The sequence below is a fragment of the Mauremys reevesii genome, linkage group 10, assembly GCF_016161935.1.
Source record: "Mauremys reevesii isolate NIE-2019 linkage group 10, ASM1616193v1, whole genome shotgun sequence".
NCBI classification, from domain to species: Eukaryota; Metazoa; Chordata; order Testudines; family Geoemydidae; genus Mauremys; species Mauremys reevesii.
In genome coordinates, this window is record NC_052632.1 from 79,689,986 (window position 1) to 79,707,815 (window position 17,830).

General features: G+C 42.2%; 1 long non-coding RNA gene across 1 annotated transcript; it reads right to left on the reverse strand.

Moving 5' to 3' along the window:
- Positions 1–823: 823 nt before the first annotated feature.
- Positions 824–11,061, reverse strand: LOC120374041. Its single transcript, XR_005585857.1, has 3 exons — positions 10,892–11,061; positions 1,963–2,216; positions 824–1,850 (listed from the first exon to the last, which is right to left on the reverse strand). It is a non-coding gene; the product is annotated as an uncharacterized LOC120374041 (long non-coding RNA).
- Between the last annotated feature and the right edge of the window lie 6,769 nt (positions 11,062–17,830).

The window sequence follows — 17,830 nt, forward strand, 5'->3', positions numbered from 1 at the left end:
AATGTAACTGGAAGCCTTACACTTTATCCTGCTCACTGTGACTTGAGGAGATTCTTAAGTTTGGCATTGAATTGAAACAATAAAGCCGACATTTTGGTTCCAGTGAAAAGGCTGGTTGAAGTCACATGATTAGGAAGGACTGGGCCCAAATATACTTATCAGAAGGTCTGTTAATATCAGGGTCAGCTATAGGTTAGAATTTTAGCTGGAGCTAGCTGAACTTGTGTACTTTGCAATAGCTCCACCTATGCTCATTTAATGAAGTGGGTGGTTGAAAGTGCTGCTCAGTGATCTGCTGTGGTTGCTGGTCTATTCAATGATGTCTTGATGATGATTCTGCTTTGAAGCCACCTACTTCAATATGCACGAAGGGACCGTACAGTGAGAGAGCTGTCCCTGCATGGGTCCTCCATCTGGAAGAGTTGATCTGTAATATTAATATGAGAGGCAAGCTGCAAGCCAAACCCCTGGATCTAACACCCTGATCATTAGGGAAGTTCAGCTCTGGTTTTGCAGTCTGGGCCCCTCTTCGGTTAACATTTCTGAACCACAGATGGGAAGATAACTATATCGACTCCAATTTTCTTATTTCTGTGCATACAGCAGTGTAGTGGCTATACTAACGGCCACAGATGAGCTTTTTGTAAAAACTCCTTATGTAGGAGCTAGAATGGCTCTAAATTTGTTTGTAGAAACATTTTTTCAAATGAAAAACTGGCTTTTTTCTGAAATGAAAATTTTCTAATTGAGCTGCAATTTGCTTGTTTTTCTATGAACATTTCAGATTTCAGGAAAGAAGGGAAACTTTCTTTTTCTCCACTTCTGCCCATTTTTATTCCACTGAGAAGGATGAAACCCCCAAAACTTTTCAGTTTTCATGAAAAAAATCTGCACAATTATTTTTAATGTGAATTTCCTGTTTCTTTCCCAATTTTTAGCAGACAATACTTATCATTCAGTCTTCTCTGTACGACAGTCTAATGGCCAGATGCCAGAGCTATTTGGTGTAATTTCAAATGTCTACTAATGCAATTGAGATCAGAATCAGGGCATAACCTCAGGTATCACCAGGTTTCTCACAACGCCCATTGAGGACTGGCTAAGGAGTGACGCTTTGCAATACTGTTTTTGAGAATGGTGCTTCCACAGGTAACAGCAACTGTATTCACAAGAGTGATTCAGGCTGATTGGGTATGTAAGTACCTGGAATACCTGTAAGGTGAGGCAGAAAGAGGAACTGGCACATCACACATTTCAGACTGAGGTGCTAAGGTTAATAAGGCCAGGTCCACCTTACAAAGCTGTCAGTCAGGGTGTGAAAAAAACACTCCCCAGGCCAACAAACACCAGCAAAACCTCCAGTGTAGATGCAGCTACGCCAACAGGGCAGTGCTTCCGTCCACATGGCTAATGTTGTTTGGGGAGATGGTGTTACTATGCTGACAGAAAAACTCCCTCTCTCAGTATATGCTCCATCTACACTAGGGGCTCTGCTCATACAGCTACGCTGCAAAGCATTTGTACTCTAGACAAGACCTTAATCATTCTATTCCAGCTCTTCCCATAAATTCACCGAGCAAGTCCAGCCTAGCAATATCTTAACGGAGCTGACATCCTTTCCTCCCCCACAAGGTACTTGCTCGTGAAATCTTACTGTTCAAAAGTGAGAACTTATTTTTAACTGAACGTAGTGGGGGAGATATTTCATTTGGGGAGGTGAATGCGTCAGTTTCTTCACCATCCTGCTTTACTTTCTGGTGTAGCCTGCTTGTTTCCAAAGTTGCAGAATAGTCTCCCTTAGTGTATACTTCAAGGTCAGTCTCAGGTGAAGTCCAGCAGCTGGGGCCATGCTGTGTTAAAAGAAATGTGACTCAAGGCTCTTTAGGTTACTCTTTGCCCTTCACAGTCACCATTCTCCCTGCATCTTCAGACCTCAGTGATGTGAGTCATCTCAACACTAACCTGGATTGATGTTCTGTGTGAAGCATCTCCCGCCGCCCCGTCTTTTCTGCTGATCTCGGTGTTTTGTTTCTTTTTCTGGTCACCCCAGGCCAGGAAATCTCCACTCTCAGCATAAAAAAGCTAATGAGTATGTTTTCTGTTACCTCTTCCCTTGCCCTCTCTCCTTGTGGGTTTGTTTTGGAAGTTGCAGAGCTGTTTACTGCAAACAATGCTTCAGAGTCAATCTAGGATCGGTTCCAGGCATCTGGGCCATGCTGTGTAGACAAGTATAACAGAGATAGAAGATAGTTACTCTCCATAATCTTTTCCCTTGGATCATCAGGTGATAGGCATATAAATCATATGTAATAAGATTATATTTTCAATCCTGATTGAAGACCCATATTAATAACCCATGCTTATCTTGGTGTATTCCTCCCATTTACTTCACTAGCAACTTACACACTGCTTCTCTGGTATTTTGGCATGTTAAAATGGCCTGTCCATATTTTCCTGGCTGACAAAAGATGTAGTATGTTAGTGACTGATGCAAAGCATTTTAGCAAGAGGAATACTAATGTGCAGGTTTACTAGGATGACTTAAAACTTATGCAGTGTTTTGCACTGGTGAGTAGATTTTAACTAATGTATCTTCACAACAGCCCAGTGAGTATCATAAGTATTAGCCCAGTTTGATAAGTGATCAGACAGAGGGAGAGAGGTGAAGTGAGGAGTGTGCTTATGTCTTGTTAGATAATAATATATCATAATCATAGGAGAGTAGGACCGGAAGGGAGCTTACAAGCTCATCTTACGGACTTTAGGGACCATCATGATCATCTAGTCTGACCTCCTGCACATTACAGACCACTGAACCTCACCCACCCATTCCTGCAGGAGACCACTAACCTCTGGCTGAGTTACTGAAGTCCTCAAATCATGATTTAAAGATGTCAAGTTACAGAGACGTCACCATTTACACTAGTATAAACCTGCGAGTGACACATGCCCGCATGCTACAGAGGAATGTGACCCCTCCCCCAGGGTCTCTGCCAATCTGAGCGAGGGGAAATTCCTTTCCAACTGCAAATATGGTGATCATCTAGTTTCTAGTGCATTTGCCTGCCCTGAGGGAGGACCAAGTATACCTAGCTAATCCACAGATCTCAAAGCACATCACAGCTTATTATCCCCATAATAATACAGATGAGGAAACTGAGGCATGGTGACATGCCCAAGGTCATGCAGGCAGCCAGTGGCAGAGCCTGGAAATAAATCTAGATTTCCAGAGTCCCAGTCCAGTGCTCTATCAACTAGTCCACACCTCCCCCACACCCCATTCTCCATCTATTTTACCATGTGGTTTTGAGAGTAAGTGAGCAAACGCCCAAGATCTGAGACTTACTAGACTTTCTACCGTGAATACAAATTCCTTTCATCTGAGCCGTGCTCTTCCATACACGCGCACTGGAGCAGGAGAATTTTGAGCCCCTTGCAACTTGAAACATTGAGACCCATGTCTGTCATATTGCTCTCTGATAGCTGTTGCAGGTAGAATTCAAATAGTTGGCTCCCAAAATTAGTGCTATTTATTACAAGAATCTGCTGCTCTTGTTGTTTGCTTTAGAGCTGAATTACATGGCACACCTTTTCTATGTATAATATCACAGAATACGCTCTGTGGAGATTAAGAGAACTTGTTCATAGGAATACTGTGGTTTTGTTAATGGACAAAAAAAAAGGGAGATTGTTTGTAAGCTCGGCTGACATACCAAATTAGCACACATTACCATGTTCTAATTGCAAATGGCTTGGCCGGGGACTTTAAAAGGCTTTCTGCTCATGTACAGTATTTGTGAAATATCTTTTAATGCTTAGCATAGCTATAAAGGTCAGAATATTGTTGTCAATCTAAGCAGCATTTTCAGCAAATGATCTACCTGCTCCCTTTTAGAGTAATGACCAGTCCAGTGGAGACACTACCTAGCATGGAAGACTGGAAGCAACATGAATTTAAAGACTCCCCGATAAGACAAAAATAATGGCCCCAGAGCTGAAGTCAGTGGGAGATTTATCTGAGAAAGGAACTGAGTGATAACTGAGGATTTGTTCAATACATATTACTTACAGGATCGGCTCTAGGCACCAGCAAAGCAAGCACGTGCTTGGGGCAGCACATTTCCAGGGGTGGCATTCCGGCCATCCTTTTTTTTTTTTTGGAAAAATCCACCAATGTACGAAAAAAAATAATACATGAAGATCAAAAAAATCTCCAGTAGTGTGACAGGAGCATGACATTAAATTTATCGTGTCACGTGATGACACGGTCACTCATAATGTGAACATGCGTAAATGTGTAAACGTTAATGGTTATTGATTAATTAAATCAGGAATCATGATTACTTGTGTACTGTGCCGCCCTATCGGCACCATTCACGCCAATTTCCGTGTCGCATCGGTGCCAGTGGTTATAGGGCTAAAATGCCGGGACAAAAATGAAAATGACTTTCTGGTGCTGTTTTTTTTATTTTAAACAGTCAAAAAAACCCCCAAAACAAACAAAAAAATGCATTGCAGAGGGCAAATGTGTAAAAGCCAAAAAAAATGGGGGGGGCCGCCAACAATTTTTTTGCTTGGGGCAGCAAAAAACCTAGAGCCGGCCCTGATGACTTACCAGGTTACTAACAGCATCGTAAGCATTATGAGACCCGAAAGACTGAAGACCTGAATCTGCATGATCTCCTCACCCATTGCCTAGACAGCACCTAGACAGCGCTGAGTTTGCAGCAGATTAGCTTCACTTCGTTTTCCCCGCTATGTTCTCTGCTTGTGAGCTAGTTTCATCAAGGGGAGAGAAGTTTGCATTAAAGTAGCTACACTGATGCGAAGTAGGAACCTGTTAGTTCACGCCCGCAGTGTCAACATGGAGGTGTTACAGAGCAGCATTTTGGTGCACACTTCTCTTCACACTCCCCGAGTCTGAACTGCGGAATGGTGTAGATGTGGCCTTAGGAACTTAAGTCCCATTTTTAAAAGTGACTTTGCCACGGAGGGCCCAGCTCTTCAGTGGCAGGTAGGTGCCTAAATACCTTTGAGAGAAGCCTTAGGTCATTTATAAGCTTTTGAAAATGTTACCCTCAAGGACTTGCCTAAGGTCAAACAGGGTGTCTGGGACAGAGCCAGTAATTTAACTCAGATCTCCTGAGTCCCAACTCAGTGCCTTAAAGGTTTCAATACGTTTTTTTTTTTTCAGTGTCCTCGCGACATTTTTGTCTCTATTCAGGTTTGAAATGCCTTTGTTTAACACCCATTTCTAAACCTCGGACTGCTTGATGCTTTCTCTTTGAATAAGCATTACAGGACAAAGGACGTGGAATAGCATGGGGACAAAAAGATTAAATCCCCTTGTGTATGTTCCCTCGTTTAATTAGCTGTGAAATGCTTGACTAAGACGCCTCATTTCTATCCTTGGATAGACAAAGAACATCAATTAACAAATGTTTACCTCAAGATTTTTGTGGCAGGGAGCTATAGACTGAGGCAGAGGGATAAACTAGTAGCTGTTGAGTCTTGTACAAACACTGAAGATAAAATCCATAGTCATGTTCGGCCAGGTAATTTTGTCACACCAAAATTAGAAATAGGGTTGAAATTACATAAAACCCACATGTAATCTTGTTCGGTAAGTGTGGTACAATGCAGTGGAATAACCTGATACAGTATATTGGCTGTGGGAATTGGTAATCAAATTGCCCACACAGATAAGAGAACAAATATCTGCACTTTGAGGTTGAAAGAAGGAACATTCTTACTATTCATAGTTATAATCTGATCATTCTGTCAGGGAATTCTGGAGATAAACAGTATAGGAGGCAATGTCAGCTTTAGCTGTATACATTAATATGCATTTACATAAATTATCATTCATATGAAGGATCAGTGTATGATTTTGCTCATTTATCAGGAGAATTTTTTTTATCACGTTCTGCCTCCTGTTACTCCATTTGTGAAGCTAGCCTGAGTTGTTTGCCAGTGGATGGCTTTGTCTAGCCAGCATGAGGCCAGCCACAACTTTGCCCATAGCATAGAGAAAGAGAAAGATACTTTTTACCTGGATTTACTGTGTCAACTCTAGGCTTCCACATGCCTGAGTTCAACATAATCAGTGAGCACACTTTAAATTCTGTCTACAGACAAAGCTATGGTTGAAATAATCTTAGCAAACCATGTTGATGATAACTAGAGTTGGGTAAATAATGGATTTTTTGGTTTGTTGGCAATTATGAAAAAAAATTGTATTGGGTTAAACTGAATTTTTTTTTTTAAAGTTTTCAGCAAATTATCAAATCATTTCAGGTCAAATGAATCATTTCTTCAAATAAGTAAGAGATTTGGTGTCAAGAAGTCATTTTGAACCAAAAAAAAATTATGTTTCATTTTGAAAAGTAATTTTGGTTTTGTTTGATTTTTTTCCCTCCTGAAACCAACAATTTATTGAAACTGACATGAATTAGCAAAAAATGTAGCTTCGGCAACAGGTACAAATTTTGTCAACTCCCACCCCAGTCTCCCCCCACCCCCCAAATTTTTCCCTAGCGCTGATCACAATCTCTTTTCCCAATCTATACAAGGTCAATGAGGGCAGAATTTAACTCTTAGGCCAGTTTTCCCTTTTCTTTTGGTTAAGATGAAAAAAAAAATCTCATCTGCTGGGTTGTGTGATATGTTGCAGTAATTATGTGATAAGATTATGCATGCCATAAACTTTTTGCTTGAAGCTTTCATGTGAAGTTACATTTTACTCTATGGGCTAAGAACCTCTGATAGATGGAAAGGGAATCTAAAGATTTTTCTCAAGTATCCTGGACAGAGCTGGTCAAATCCAATTAAATTATTGAACAGTGTTATACTGTGCTGTCAGACTACTGCTGCATTCCACTGTAGAAATGGCTGCATTTTAGCATATGGAGAAGTCACTATCCATGCATAGTCACTGGGCAAAATACTAAATTTCTTACTCAGGCAATATTCCCATTGAATTCAATAGGATTTTTCCTGATTTAGGATTAAGCCTATAGTTCGTAATGCAGTTTGTGAGCCTTTAGGATGAAAGGCACTACAGAAATGTCAGATCTCGTTATTGGACTATAGGTATTGGACTATATAGAACTAGAGTATCTGAGACTTGTCTTCTCTTCATTTATGTTTGATCTGTTTATGTGTCTTCCTCTCTTCTTACCTACAAAAACTGTTGTCTTTTTCATATGTAAATTGTAATACCTGCCTATTAAATCTCCACCTCTCCTAACCGTTTCTGAATTAATTATTTTTGGATATTACAGAATAATTTAAAAGATAAAAACCCAAAAGAGAACCTTCTGATGAAAGGTCACACTCAAGCATTCTGTGCTAGGCCCAGCATTTACTTATGTAATGTCAGAGTGCCAGACAATGACACTGAGGGAACAGGCATCATGGGATGGCAGTAACACAGGGTGGCAAATTGAGGCATACGATACACCAGGGATTGGGGTAGGAGGTGCGGAGTTGGCAGTAAAAACCTAAATATTTATTTTTTTAAACTGTAGCGGCCAGTGGTTTTCAACCATTTTTCATTTGCGGACCTCTAATAAATGTCAAATGGGGGTGCAGACCCCTTTGGAAATATGACACATACTCTGCAGACCCCAAGGTGTCCGAGGACCACAGGTTGAAGAGGAAACATCCCCCCTAGCAAATTACAGAATTGTGTGCGTATGTGTGTTCTGAAGTAATTACCCTCAATGCCATTTGCTGACTTGTACAGAAGAGCAGAGTCAATCAATCTGGGCCCATGTATCCAAGAGGCACTTTCCAGTCAAAAGAAAGAAAAGATTTAACTGCTACTTAATGCCCTGATCATAACGGTCTCACTGTTACCTTGTGCCTTGTACCCTGCTTGTTTGTAGTCTCATCTCAGACTTAGATCATAAGCCCTCTGGAGGCAGGAACCATCTGCGTTAGATACGTGCATACAGTGCCCAGCACAATGGAGTCCTGACCCTGCAGGCGCTATCACGTTACAAATGATAACTAGTTTTAAAAGGTGCTTACACATTAAGGGCAGGATTCTGATTTAGACTATGGACTTGCACAAGAGATTAAGGACCCTCCCCCACCCCCTTACACCTCTATATGTGACCAACCCTTTGATCCAGGGGCATAGGAGTAGGTGGGGCTACTCATTGGCTAATGCCTTTCTTGGAGCAGGTGGGAAAGGAATGGGTGGGCAGGAGTGGGGAATGGGTGGGGCTTGACTCCAGCCCTCCCAACTTGCTGGCCTCTGGAGGGGAGCCAGGGTGGAAGGGGTAATAATTTACTGACAGTCTAGGCCAGCAGTAAATTAGTGCTCCCCAGGAGCAAGGATAAAGCTGGAGAGGAAAGATGTCTCCATGTCCCAGTGTATCATCAGGAGCTACTCCTGAGTTGGTGCGGCGTACCCATCAGGCCCTGTTCAGGGCGGTGTGTAAAGTCACGACCTAGCCTCAAGCGACTGAAGTCTCATTGCATGTCCCTTAATCCTTGTGGCTCTCAAAGGGTTAGCAAAGAACAGGAGGCCTGATGCAGAGACTGGTGGAAACACAGGATCTCCACTGAATGGAGTCCCACTGCTGAAAAGTTGGTAAGAGCGGAATCAGATTCATGGGCCACGCCTGCCCGTCTGCAATGCATTTAACAGTTATCCTAATTTAGGGGGACAATACAATGCCATCAGCTCATTTTTTGAAACAGATGAAACTCTCAACAGCAGGCGAGTTAGAGATTGAGTCGGTGCACAGATGCCCCATTTCTACAAAAATATTAGCAAATCTATTACACACAAAAAATGGCCATTCCGAGGAATGCCAGGTTGTAGCATAGCTTACTGGCTGGTATTAATTTATATTTGCTGTGGAGGGGAAAAAATGAACTGGGGTTTATGTTATTGTTATTTTTGGTTAATATCTGAGGTTATGAACATGTACCCCTATCTTGTAGCTGTGAATAGGGTTGTTCATTCAGTCGGGAAGGAAACGCAAGCTGTAGCTTATTTAAATTGGCCCCTGGCAAATGCTAGGTTATTGCAAGAGACTAAATAAACCTAATTAGGAGAGGTTTTTCACACATTTCAGAGTGTGAAGAACATGGGAATCTCTGCTTCTCAGCCTCCTCCATCCTCCTCCTCAAGAAGAGAGATGGCTGGGGTTAGAGGGCTTCTGTGTTTGAAATTAAAAATGAGCTAAGAAACTCCTCTTCATTAGTTTCTCTCCAGGAAACAGTGTTTTCCTTAAAAAAAATAACTAAAATTATATTTTTAAAGAGACAAGGACACAGTGATAAGATGGGTATGTAACTGGATACATTTAAATGCACCATAATACATTGTGTGCGAGAACCACTCCTGTTCTACTTACCTGGACTGTGTCTCTACACAGGGGGGCAAATCTCACACTAGAAGGGTAGGCAGCACTGCTCAATTGTCTAAGGGTGAAGTTCAATCCAGTGCAGAGCCATGGTGCATAGCCCCCTGCCCCCTTTAAGTAGGGCGTTTCATGGGTCTTAAACAGGGAAGAGGACTTCAGGTTTGTTCTCTGCACTGGGAACTGAAATTCACTCCTATGCAGAAGGCTCCACACAAGGTCTCTGCACTGCTGAAGTCCCACCTAAGCCCTCAGAACTTGAGGAATAAGCCGACACTACTAGGGACACCCATTACCTTGGGGAATGCAAATTCAAGGCTGATCATCTCTAGGGTTCAGGTGGGATCTTGGGTCACACACTGAATTGAACTAGTGACCACCAGAGCTAACACATGAGCTGCTACAGCATGAGCTAGAGCAGTGGTTCTCAACCATTCCAGACTACTATCCCCTTTTCAGGAGTCTGATTTGTCTTGTGTACCCCAATTTTCAGCCCCCCTTAAAAACTGCTTACTTACAAAATCAGACATTAAAATACAGACGTGTCCCAGCACACTATTACTGAACAATTGCTGACTTTCTCATTTTTACCATATAATTATAGAATAAATCAATTGGAATAGAAATATTGTACTTACATTTCAGTGGATAGTCTATAGAGCATTGTCTGTATGAAATTGTAGTTTGTACAGACTTCGCTAGTGCTTTTTATGTAGCCTGTCGTAAAACTAGGCCAATACCTAGATGTGTTGATGTACTTCCTGGAAGACCCCTGTGTATCCCCGGGGTACATGTACCCCTGGCTGAGAACCACTGAGCGAGAGAGCCAACTTCTCTGTCTGTGGTTGTGATAATTCACATCATCCGCACATCAGGCGCAGATAGGGACCGGTTACATGCACCAATGGGCCAAACTATCATAGCTTTACAACATAGCTCCTTTTACCCCAGATGAAGAACTGTCCCCAGGTATCGGCCAGTGCTGAAGGGAACGATATTAGAGATGCACCAATAACTTAACTGAATATAATGAATCCTATGAATGAACTCTCACTCATTTAAAAGGCATCAAGCTGTTAACCTAAGAGACACCCTCAAGCCTCCCATCGTGGCCTGCAGCCCTCATCGCCAGACTGATGCCTCCTCCTGATCACACTGGGAATTGGCTCAAAGCCAAAGCCCAGGTCCGCAGTCTGCACATCAGCACTTTGTCTCTGCTCCCACCTACAGCTCCGCTCTCAGTTCCCAGAACCGCAGCATTCTTTTCTCAGCCCTCGGCGAGGTCGCCATCTGCGTCTCCCCTTTCCAGGGTTGGAGGTATCTCTGTCCACCAGTCCAGCCACTTCCTCAGTGGTGAGTGGGGGGAACTTGGGCCTGCTCTCTACTCCAGGCCCCAACCCAGGAACCCTGTAAATAGCAGCCTCTTGCTGTTCCTCTGAAACCTCTGTCAATGCTGCTCTATTTCCCTGGGTCATTTCCAGGGCCCCAGCACCTTCTTTTCCCTCACTCACCTGCTCAGTCCCAGCAACCAGCCCGTGCTCTGTCCAAGGTGCTTACAATTCTCTCAGCCCTCCAGGGATTCAGTCCTTACTCCCTAGGCTACCAGCAGCAACTGACTCTACTGCTGCCCTGTAGCTCCCTTTTATCTGAGCCTGCTGGGCCCGGATTGGTCACTTTCTGCAACTCCTTCCTGATTGGCTGTGCTTCAGGAAGCCTCTCTGGGCCTTGGGAGGATTCACCTCCATTGCTCCCTCAGGCATGATTAACCCCTTCAATGCTTGTGTGGGATAGGCACCTCCTCAGAGTCCATAGAATTATTCAGGTTCCTACATGCCAAAGGCAGACAGACATTTCTGAAAGCTCACTTTCTTTTATCCAGCTGAATCTACAGGTCACCTCTTTGTTGAGGCTTTATTCATTAGTAATTCCAAGAGCTTTCCCCACTGCATCAACTTGCCAAAAGTCTCTTCATCTCCTTTGGATCAACTGAATTCCATTAATTCAACTGAATATTCATTGTGCGATTCCTTCTTCTTTCTATCTCCACTGTAAAGAAAAAATGCAGTAAGATCACATCATGATTCTGGTGAAAAGTAAGATATTCAGTGTTACTAGGCTTCGATGTTCTCTCTCAACATCTCGGAGGGGAGCAAGCTCCACCTGGTTTTTAATTTAATGCTATTTGTCTAGATTGTATTATGTCACTGTATAAATCCTCTCTTTGTGTTACATCAAATTTAATTATGTCATGGAATATCACAATAGAAACTGGATCTTACATCTTATTTTTAATATAAATCCTCTTAATAAAAACAAACCAAAAACCCGTCTAATAAAATAGCAGTAGTCAACTAGCATGTTTAAGGATTATTGGATATCCACTTGCTCTCTCTAAGGTAGTGGGTGTCTCTCGTATTGCCTGCTGAGATAACAAGAACCTAAAAATAACAAGGCAGGTCAGGTATAAGTTATAACCAATTCCCCTTTTTCATCTATATAATTTTGAAAAATTAAATTAGGGCTTGCTAGATTGACAGCTCTGGAAAATGGAATTCTCAGTTTATCCCCAGCTCAGGTATATCATGGATCAATCATAATAATAGCTAGCTTCTATATAGCACTTTTCATCAGCAGATCTGACATCTCTTTACACAGCTGGTCAGTAACATTATCCCCATTTTACAGATGGGGAAACTGAGACACAGAGAAGGGAAATAACTTGCCCAAGGTCACCCAGCAGGCCAATGGCAGAGGTAGGAAGCATAAGGTGATGAGTCACTCTTGTTCTCAGTTCCAGTCAATCCACAAACCAGGAACTGGTTGTGTGACTCCCCAACCAGGTATATAAGCCTCACAGGAGGAACAGCAGCTCAGTCTGCTTGACACCACTTGAGCATGGAACTCTCTCCTGCCTGATCGTGGCAGCAGACTTCAAAGGCCTTAGCCTGCTCCAGCCTTGGTCTTGCTCCTGACTTTTTCCTAGTCCTGCTCCAACCCCGCCCTGGACTTCTGATTCTGGCTCCAACCACTAGGCTTGACCATCTCCATCCTTGTTTCTGACAGGAATAAAACCCAGGTCCCCTGATTCCCAGTCCTGTAATATAACCAGTAGACCACACTGCCTCCCTGAGGTTTTTCCTGTGTTTTGGAAGGAAAAGGAAGGTACGTCACCCTCCGTTGTCCCACATAGTTTGGTGATGTTATCAGCAGGAGTATTGTTTTTCATGTTGATTTCATAAGATGGACATCTTTCCTCTAGTAACTAAATTCATACCACCTACTAAAAGCTAACAAGCAACTTTCAGATAGTAGTATTTTTTGGTGGATAACTATGCAGATTGGATTTGAAAAAGTGACCTCTGGATAAGAGTCTCAGTATCACGTAACCATTAAAAACAAACAAACAACCAACCCCCACATAAACTTTGATCCTGGAATCAGCACAGCACATGCCTACCCTGCGGCAAACCTCTATGGCCACTGTTTTCATCTTTCTTTCAACTGTAATGTATAGTTACTTATTCTTACAATTTGTAGCTTTATGGCCTTGTTTAAAAATTTCATTTTGATCACACGTTAAGGGTTGCTTTATATTAAGGATGACATTTATTGATGGTTTATAAAGGGTTAACAAAAGATTAACAGACGTTATAATAAATGGATAATCAATTGCAAATTGTTGTAGAGTATGTGGTGACAATGTTTGCAAATACACTTCTGAAGTGTGTGTTTATAAATGATAAATTGATGTTTTAATAAATGGTTAATCAACTGCTATAGATTATGTGACGCTAATGTGAGCAAATGTCGAAAAATGCCTGATAGACGATGTTATAGCAATCTGTACATTCTGGCTCTTTCACTATCCTGGCTTTTAGATAGCTTATTGATGTTTGCTACATGCTAATAACAAGGTTTGCAATCCCCAGGATAAAATGTCAAGTTACTTCATTTTTTAATCTATATCTGTTAAGCATTTATTAACCCGTTATACCTAAATGCTAGGAAACAAAGGGTAGGAATAAATGCTCAGTTTTCAGAATGGGGAGAGGTATATAGTGGTGTCCCCCAGGGGTCTGTACTGGGCCCAGTCCTATTCAGCATATTCATAAATGATCTGGAAAAAGGGGTAAACAGTGAGGTGGCAAGATTTGCAGATGATACAAAACTACTCAAGATAGTTAAGTCCCAGGCAGACTGCGAAGAGCTACAAAAATATCTCATAAAACTGGGTGACTAGGCAACAAAATGGCAGATGAAATTCAATGTTGATAAATGCAAAGTAATGCATATTGGAAAACATAATCCCAACTATACATATAAAATGATGGGGTCTAAATTAGCTGTTGCCACTCAAGAAAGATCTTGGAGTCATTGTGGAGAATTCTCTGAAAACATCCACTCAATGTGCAGCGGCTGTCAAAGAAGCGAACAGAATGTTGGGAATCATTAGGAAAGGGATAGAAAATAGGACTGAAACTATCATGTTGACTCTATATAAATCCATGGTACGCCCACATCCTGAATGCTGTGTGCAGATGTGGTCACCCCATCTCAAAAAAGATATGTTGGAATTGGAAAAAGTTCAGAAAAGGGCAACAAAAATGATTAGAGGTCTGGAATGGCTGACATATGGGGAGAGATTAATAAGACTTGGACTTTTCAGCTTGGAAAAGAGACAACTAAGGGGGGATAAAATAGAGGTCTATAAAATCATGACTGGTGTGGAGAAAGTAAATAAAGAAGTGTTATTTACTCCTTCACATAACACAAGAACTAGGGGCCACCAAATGAAATTAATAGGCAGCAGGTTTAAAACAAACAAAAAAGTATTTTTTCACACAATGCACAGTCAGTCTGTGGAACTCCTTGCCAGAGGATGTTGTGAAGGACAAGACTATAACAGGGTTCAAAAAAGAACTAGATAAATTCATGGAGGATAGGTCCGTCAATGGCTATTGGCCAGGGATGGTATCCCTAGCCTCTGATTGCTAGAAGCTGGGAATGAGTGACAGGGGATGGATCACTTGATGATTCCCTGTTTTGTTCATTCCCTCTGGGGCACCTGGCACTGGCCACTGCTGGAAGACAGGATACTGGGCTAGATGGGCCTTTGGTCTTAACAAGTATGGCCATTTTAATGTTCTTTATAAACCTACCCTTAATGTAAAGTGTAACCTTCATTTTTCTCTCACCATGCTTTGCTCTCTGTATATATTTATAATAGTACACCTCTAACTCGATATAATGTGACCCAATATAATGCAAATTCAGATATAACGCAGTAAAGCAGTGCTCCAGGGGCAGTGCTGCACGTTCTGGCGGATCAAAACAAGTTTGATATAACGCGGTTTCACCTATAACGCGGTAAGATTTTTTGGCTCCCGAGGACAGCGTTATATCGGGGTAGAGGTGTACTAGGAGGTATGTCACTTTGTATTAGTCTCCACTGGAAAAATCGGTGATCATTTTAATGCAAAAATTCAGCCTCTCTGTCCCTGTGAAAGGTTCCTCTGCTTTAATTATGCTGGAAATGAAATGACAAATCCTCTATTCCCCTGGAAAGTATTCTTTAGAAAGTGAGAATGAAATTTTTTCTATACCCAAGGCAGGAAGGTTTTGTCTTTCTACTCTGTGCTGTGGAATTCTTTCTAGCAGATGTAATGATATGCCTAATAAATACGTGCCCTCCTCTCTCGCTCATTACCTGATGCAGTTATGATCTTTGAAATTAACTTTGGAGCAATCACGCTGCAATCATTGTCGACTTGACTTGCTAGTTCTTCTATCCTTTGTAGTTTTATCTGTCAAATCAATTGGTCTTGGCAACAGACTAGCCCATTGATGAGTATGGCCTTTAACTCCTCCCAGATGGAGTAGAAGCAACTGAATGGGAATACAATGGAGAGACACTGGCAAAGGCTTATCCTTTACCCTCTTCTGCTTGAGGATGAGAGGGAAAATATCTGTGAATGTGATTCATAACCATTTCCAACAACCTATCCCCTTTAAGCAGCAACTTGAGACCGTTACTAACCTTCAGTTTCTACAGCATGGGAATGTTTTTTTTTCTCTTGGTTAGAACGAAGACCCTTAAAAGTTATTGATGGTGACATTTTGCCAACTCCGTGCATTTTCCACAGCCATTTTTCTTCAGAATCATTTACCTTTGTGATCCTTCTTCGTCAGACTCGGCAGGGAGCTTTTTCACACATTTCATCTGAGCACTACAGATCTCCATCAGCTTCCAAAGGGAAGGAAGATATTAATCCCGAACAATCACAAGGCTTTCTGACTCTTGTGCCTAGACAATATGCCTTGGGACGGGAGCTGGTTGGCATTATGGGCTAAATGTACTACTACCCCTTCACCTGGACTAATACATTTCCAGATCCTCTCTAAGGCCTGGTCTACACTGGGGTGTGTGTGTGTGTGTGGGGGGAAATCGATCTAAGTTACACAACTTCAGCTATGTGAATAATGTAGCTGAAATTGATGTACTTAGATCAACTCACCACAGTGTCTTCACTGCGGTGAGTCGACTGCTGCCGCTCCCCCGTCGATTCTGCCTGCGCCTCTTGTGGAGGTGGAGTACAGGAGTCAACGGGAGAGCGCTCGGGGGGCGATTTATCAACCCCCGCTGGATCAATCGCTGCCCGCCGATCCGGCCAGCAGTGAAGACATACCCTGGGATGTCAAGCATTGGTGAGTTCTGGTCTGTTCACTTCACAAATCAGTTTCACTTCAGAACAAGGAACAGGTGAGGATGCTGCAGCAAAGAGCTTTGTTTTATTTTTGAGTAGGTTTGTGAGGCTGCTCTTGATGTCAGTGGGACCTGGATGCGTGTTTAAAACCAAAGGCCTAGATTTTCAAGAGGGGCTAGTGATTTTGGGTGCCCAGCTGAGACACTGGACAGAAGGTGCTGAGCATCTGCCCTCTGAAAATGTGTCCAGCAAGCTGGGCTCTGTCCCAAACCCTGGACTCTTTTGAAAATCTTGGCTGAAATATGGCCCAGAGATTGTATGGAAAATGTTTGTATGCAGCCTGTCTGTATAATACCTAGCAGAAGCCTATGCTATTTGCCTTTAACTTTCCCAATTTTCTCAAAATGTGTGTATATATAAAAAGAGTCTATAGTACTGGATAGCTGTTTTTTTAAACTAAATCAAAAAGTAAAATATGTTGACAAAAATGTAAATGAAATCTAAGACTTTCATATGAAACATTCCCTATAAAGCCAGGATTCTTCATTTAATATAAATACTGTATAACAATATAATTGGATTAAAGTTATGACAGTTAGCCTAAAGGGAGGCAGCATCATCTAGTGGATAGAGTATTGGACAGGGACTCAGCGAAAGGAGGTTTTCCCCCCACCTCCCAGGAGGGAATCTGAGCAGAAGCTAGCTCTAGAACAAAGGAGTGAGACATAACCATCAGTGGATAAAGTGGGGGCTTCTGAAGGAAGTTGGCTGCTCTTCCCGGAGCCTGAGTGATTAAGGAGTCAGAGAGAGAGACAGAGCCTCAGATAGCTTGGCTGGTGGTTTGCTTTGGCTTGACCCAAATGGACGATGCTGCAAACTTTATTTCTCTAACGTAAGGGCTTCTGATGCTGTGTTCCTCCTACTCCATTTTGAAAAGGTGCTTGGGTGTCACTGCGCACACTTGCTGGTGTGCATTAGTCCTTGGAGAACATACAAGTCTCTACCCAGGAATCTGGTTCTCTCTGGGCAGATCTCGCGATGTGAAGCAGTGGGGGGCTGGAGCCCAGAGGTTCCATCTAGGTCATGAGGCTGCATGACCTCCCCTAAAGGGAGAGTGAGACCCTGTGGGAGGCTGTCACACTAAAGAGGTTCCTCTAAGAAACAGTTTAAAAGCTGGGGCATAGCTCCAATCCTGTAGATCAGTGACATTAAGTGACTTGCGCAATGTCAGAGAACATCCGTGTCAGAGCCAGGAATTAAACCCGCAATCTCCTGAACCCCAGCCCAGGACCTTAGGCACAAGACAGGGAAATGTTCAAGAGGGACGGCCAAAGATTTGGAGACAATCTGGTTTCTCAGTCTCTGTAATTAATAATGTCCCAAGACAGCTGAATTGGGTACAGCTAATGGTTCTTCTTGGCATGTTTTCATGGCTAGTTCTTGCTTCTTCAGAATTTACTCTCATTATTGTATCCAAGTCACTTAATTACGCCCCCATTCTTTATTTCTTCAAAACAGAGAAAAAAGAAGAATGTTAGATGTGTTTAAAGGAACAGCAACCGACTGTTACACATTTACTTTCTACTGACTGCTACACCCATAGGTTCAAAATTATATTAATAACAATTGACCGTGACAATGGTAGCTATGAGAAAAATTAACAGTTGTCTGCCTTCTGACATCTATCTATCATTCATCAATCTGATTTAATCTGACTCTCATCTAATTTAATCTGTTACATTTATC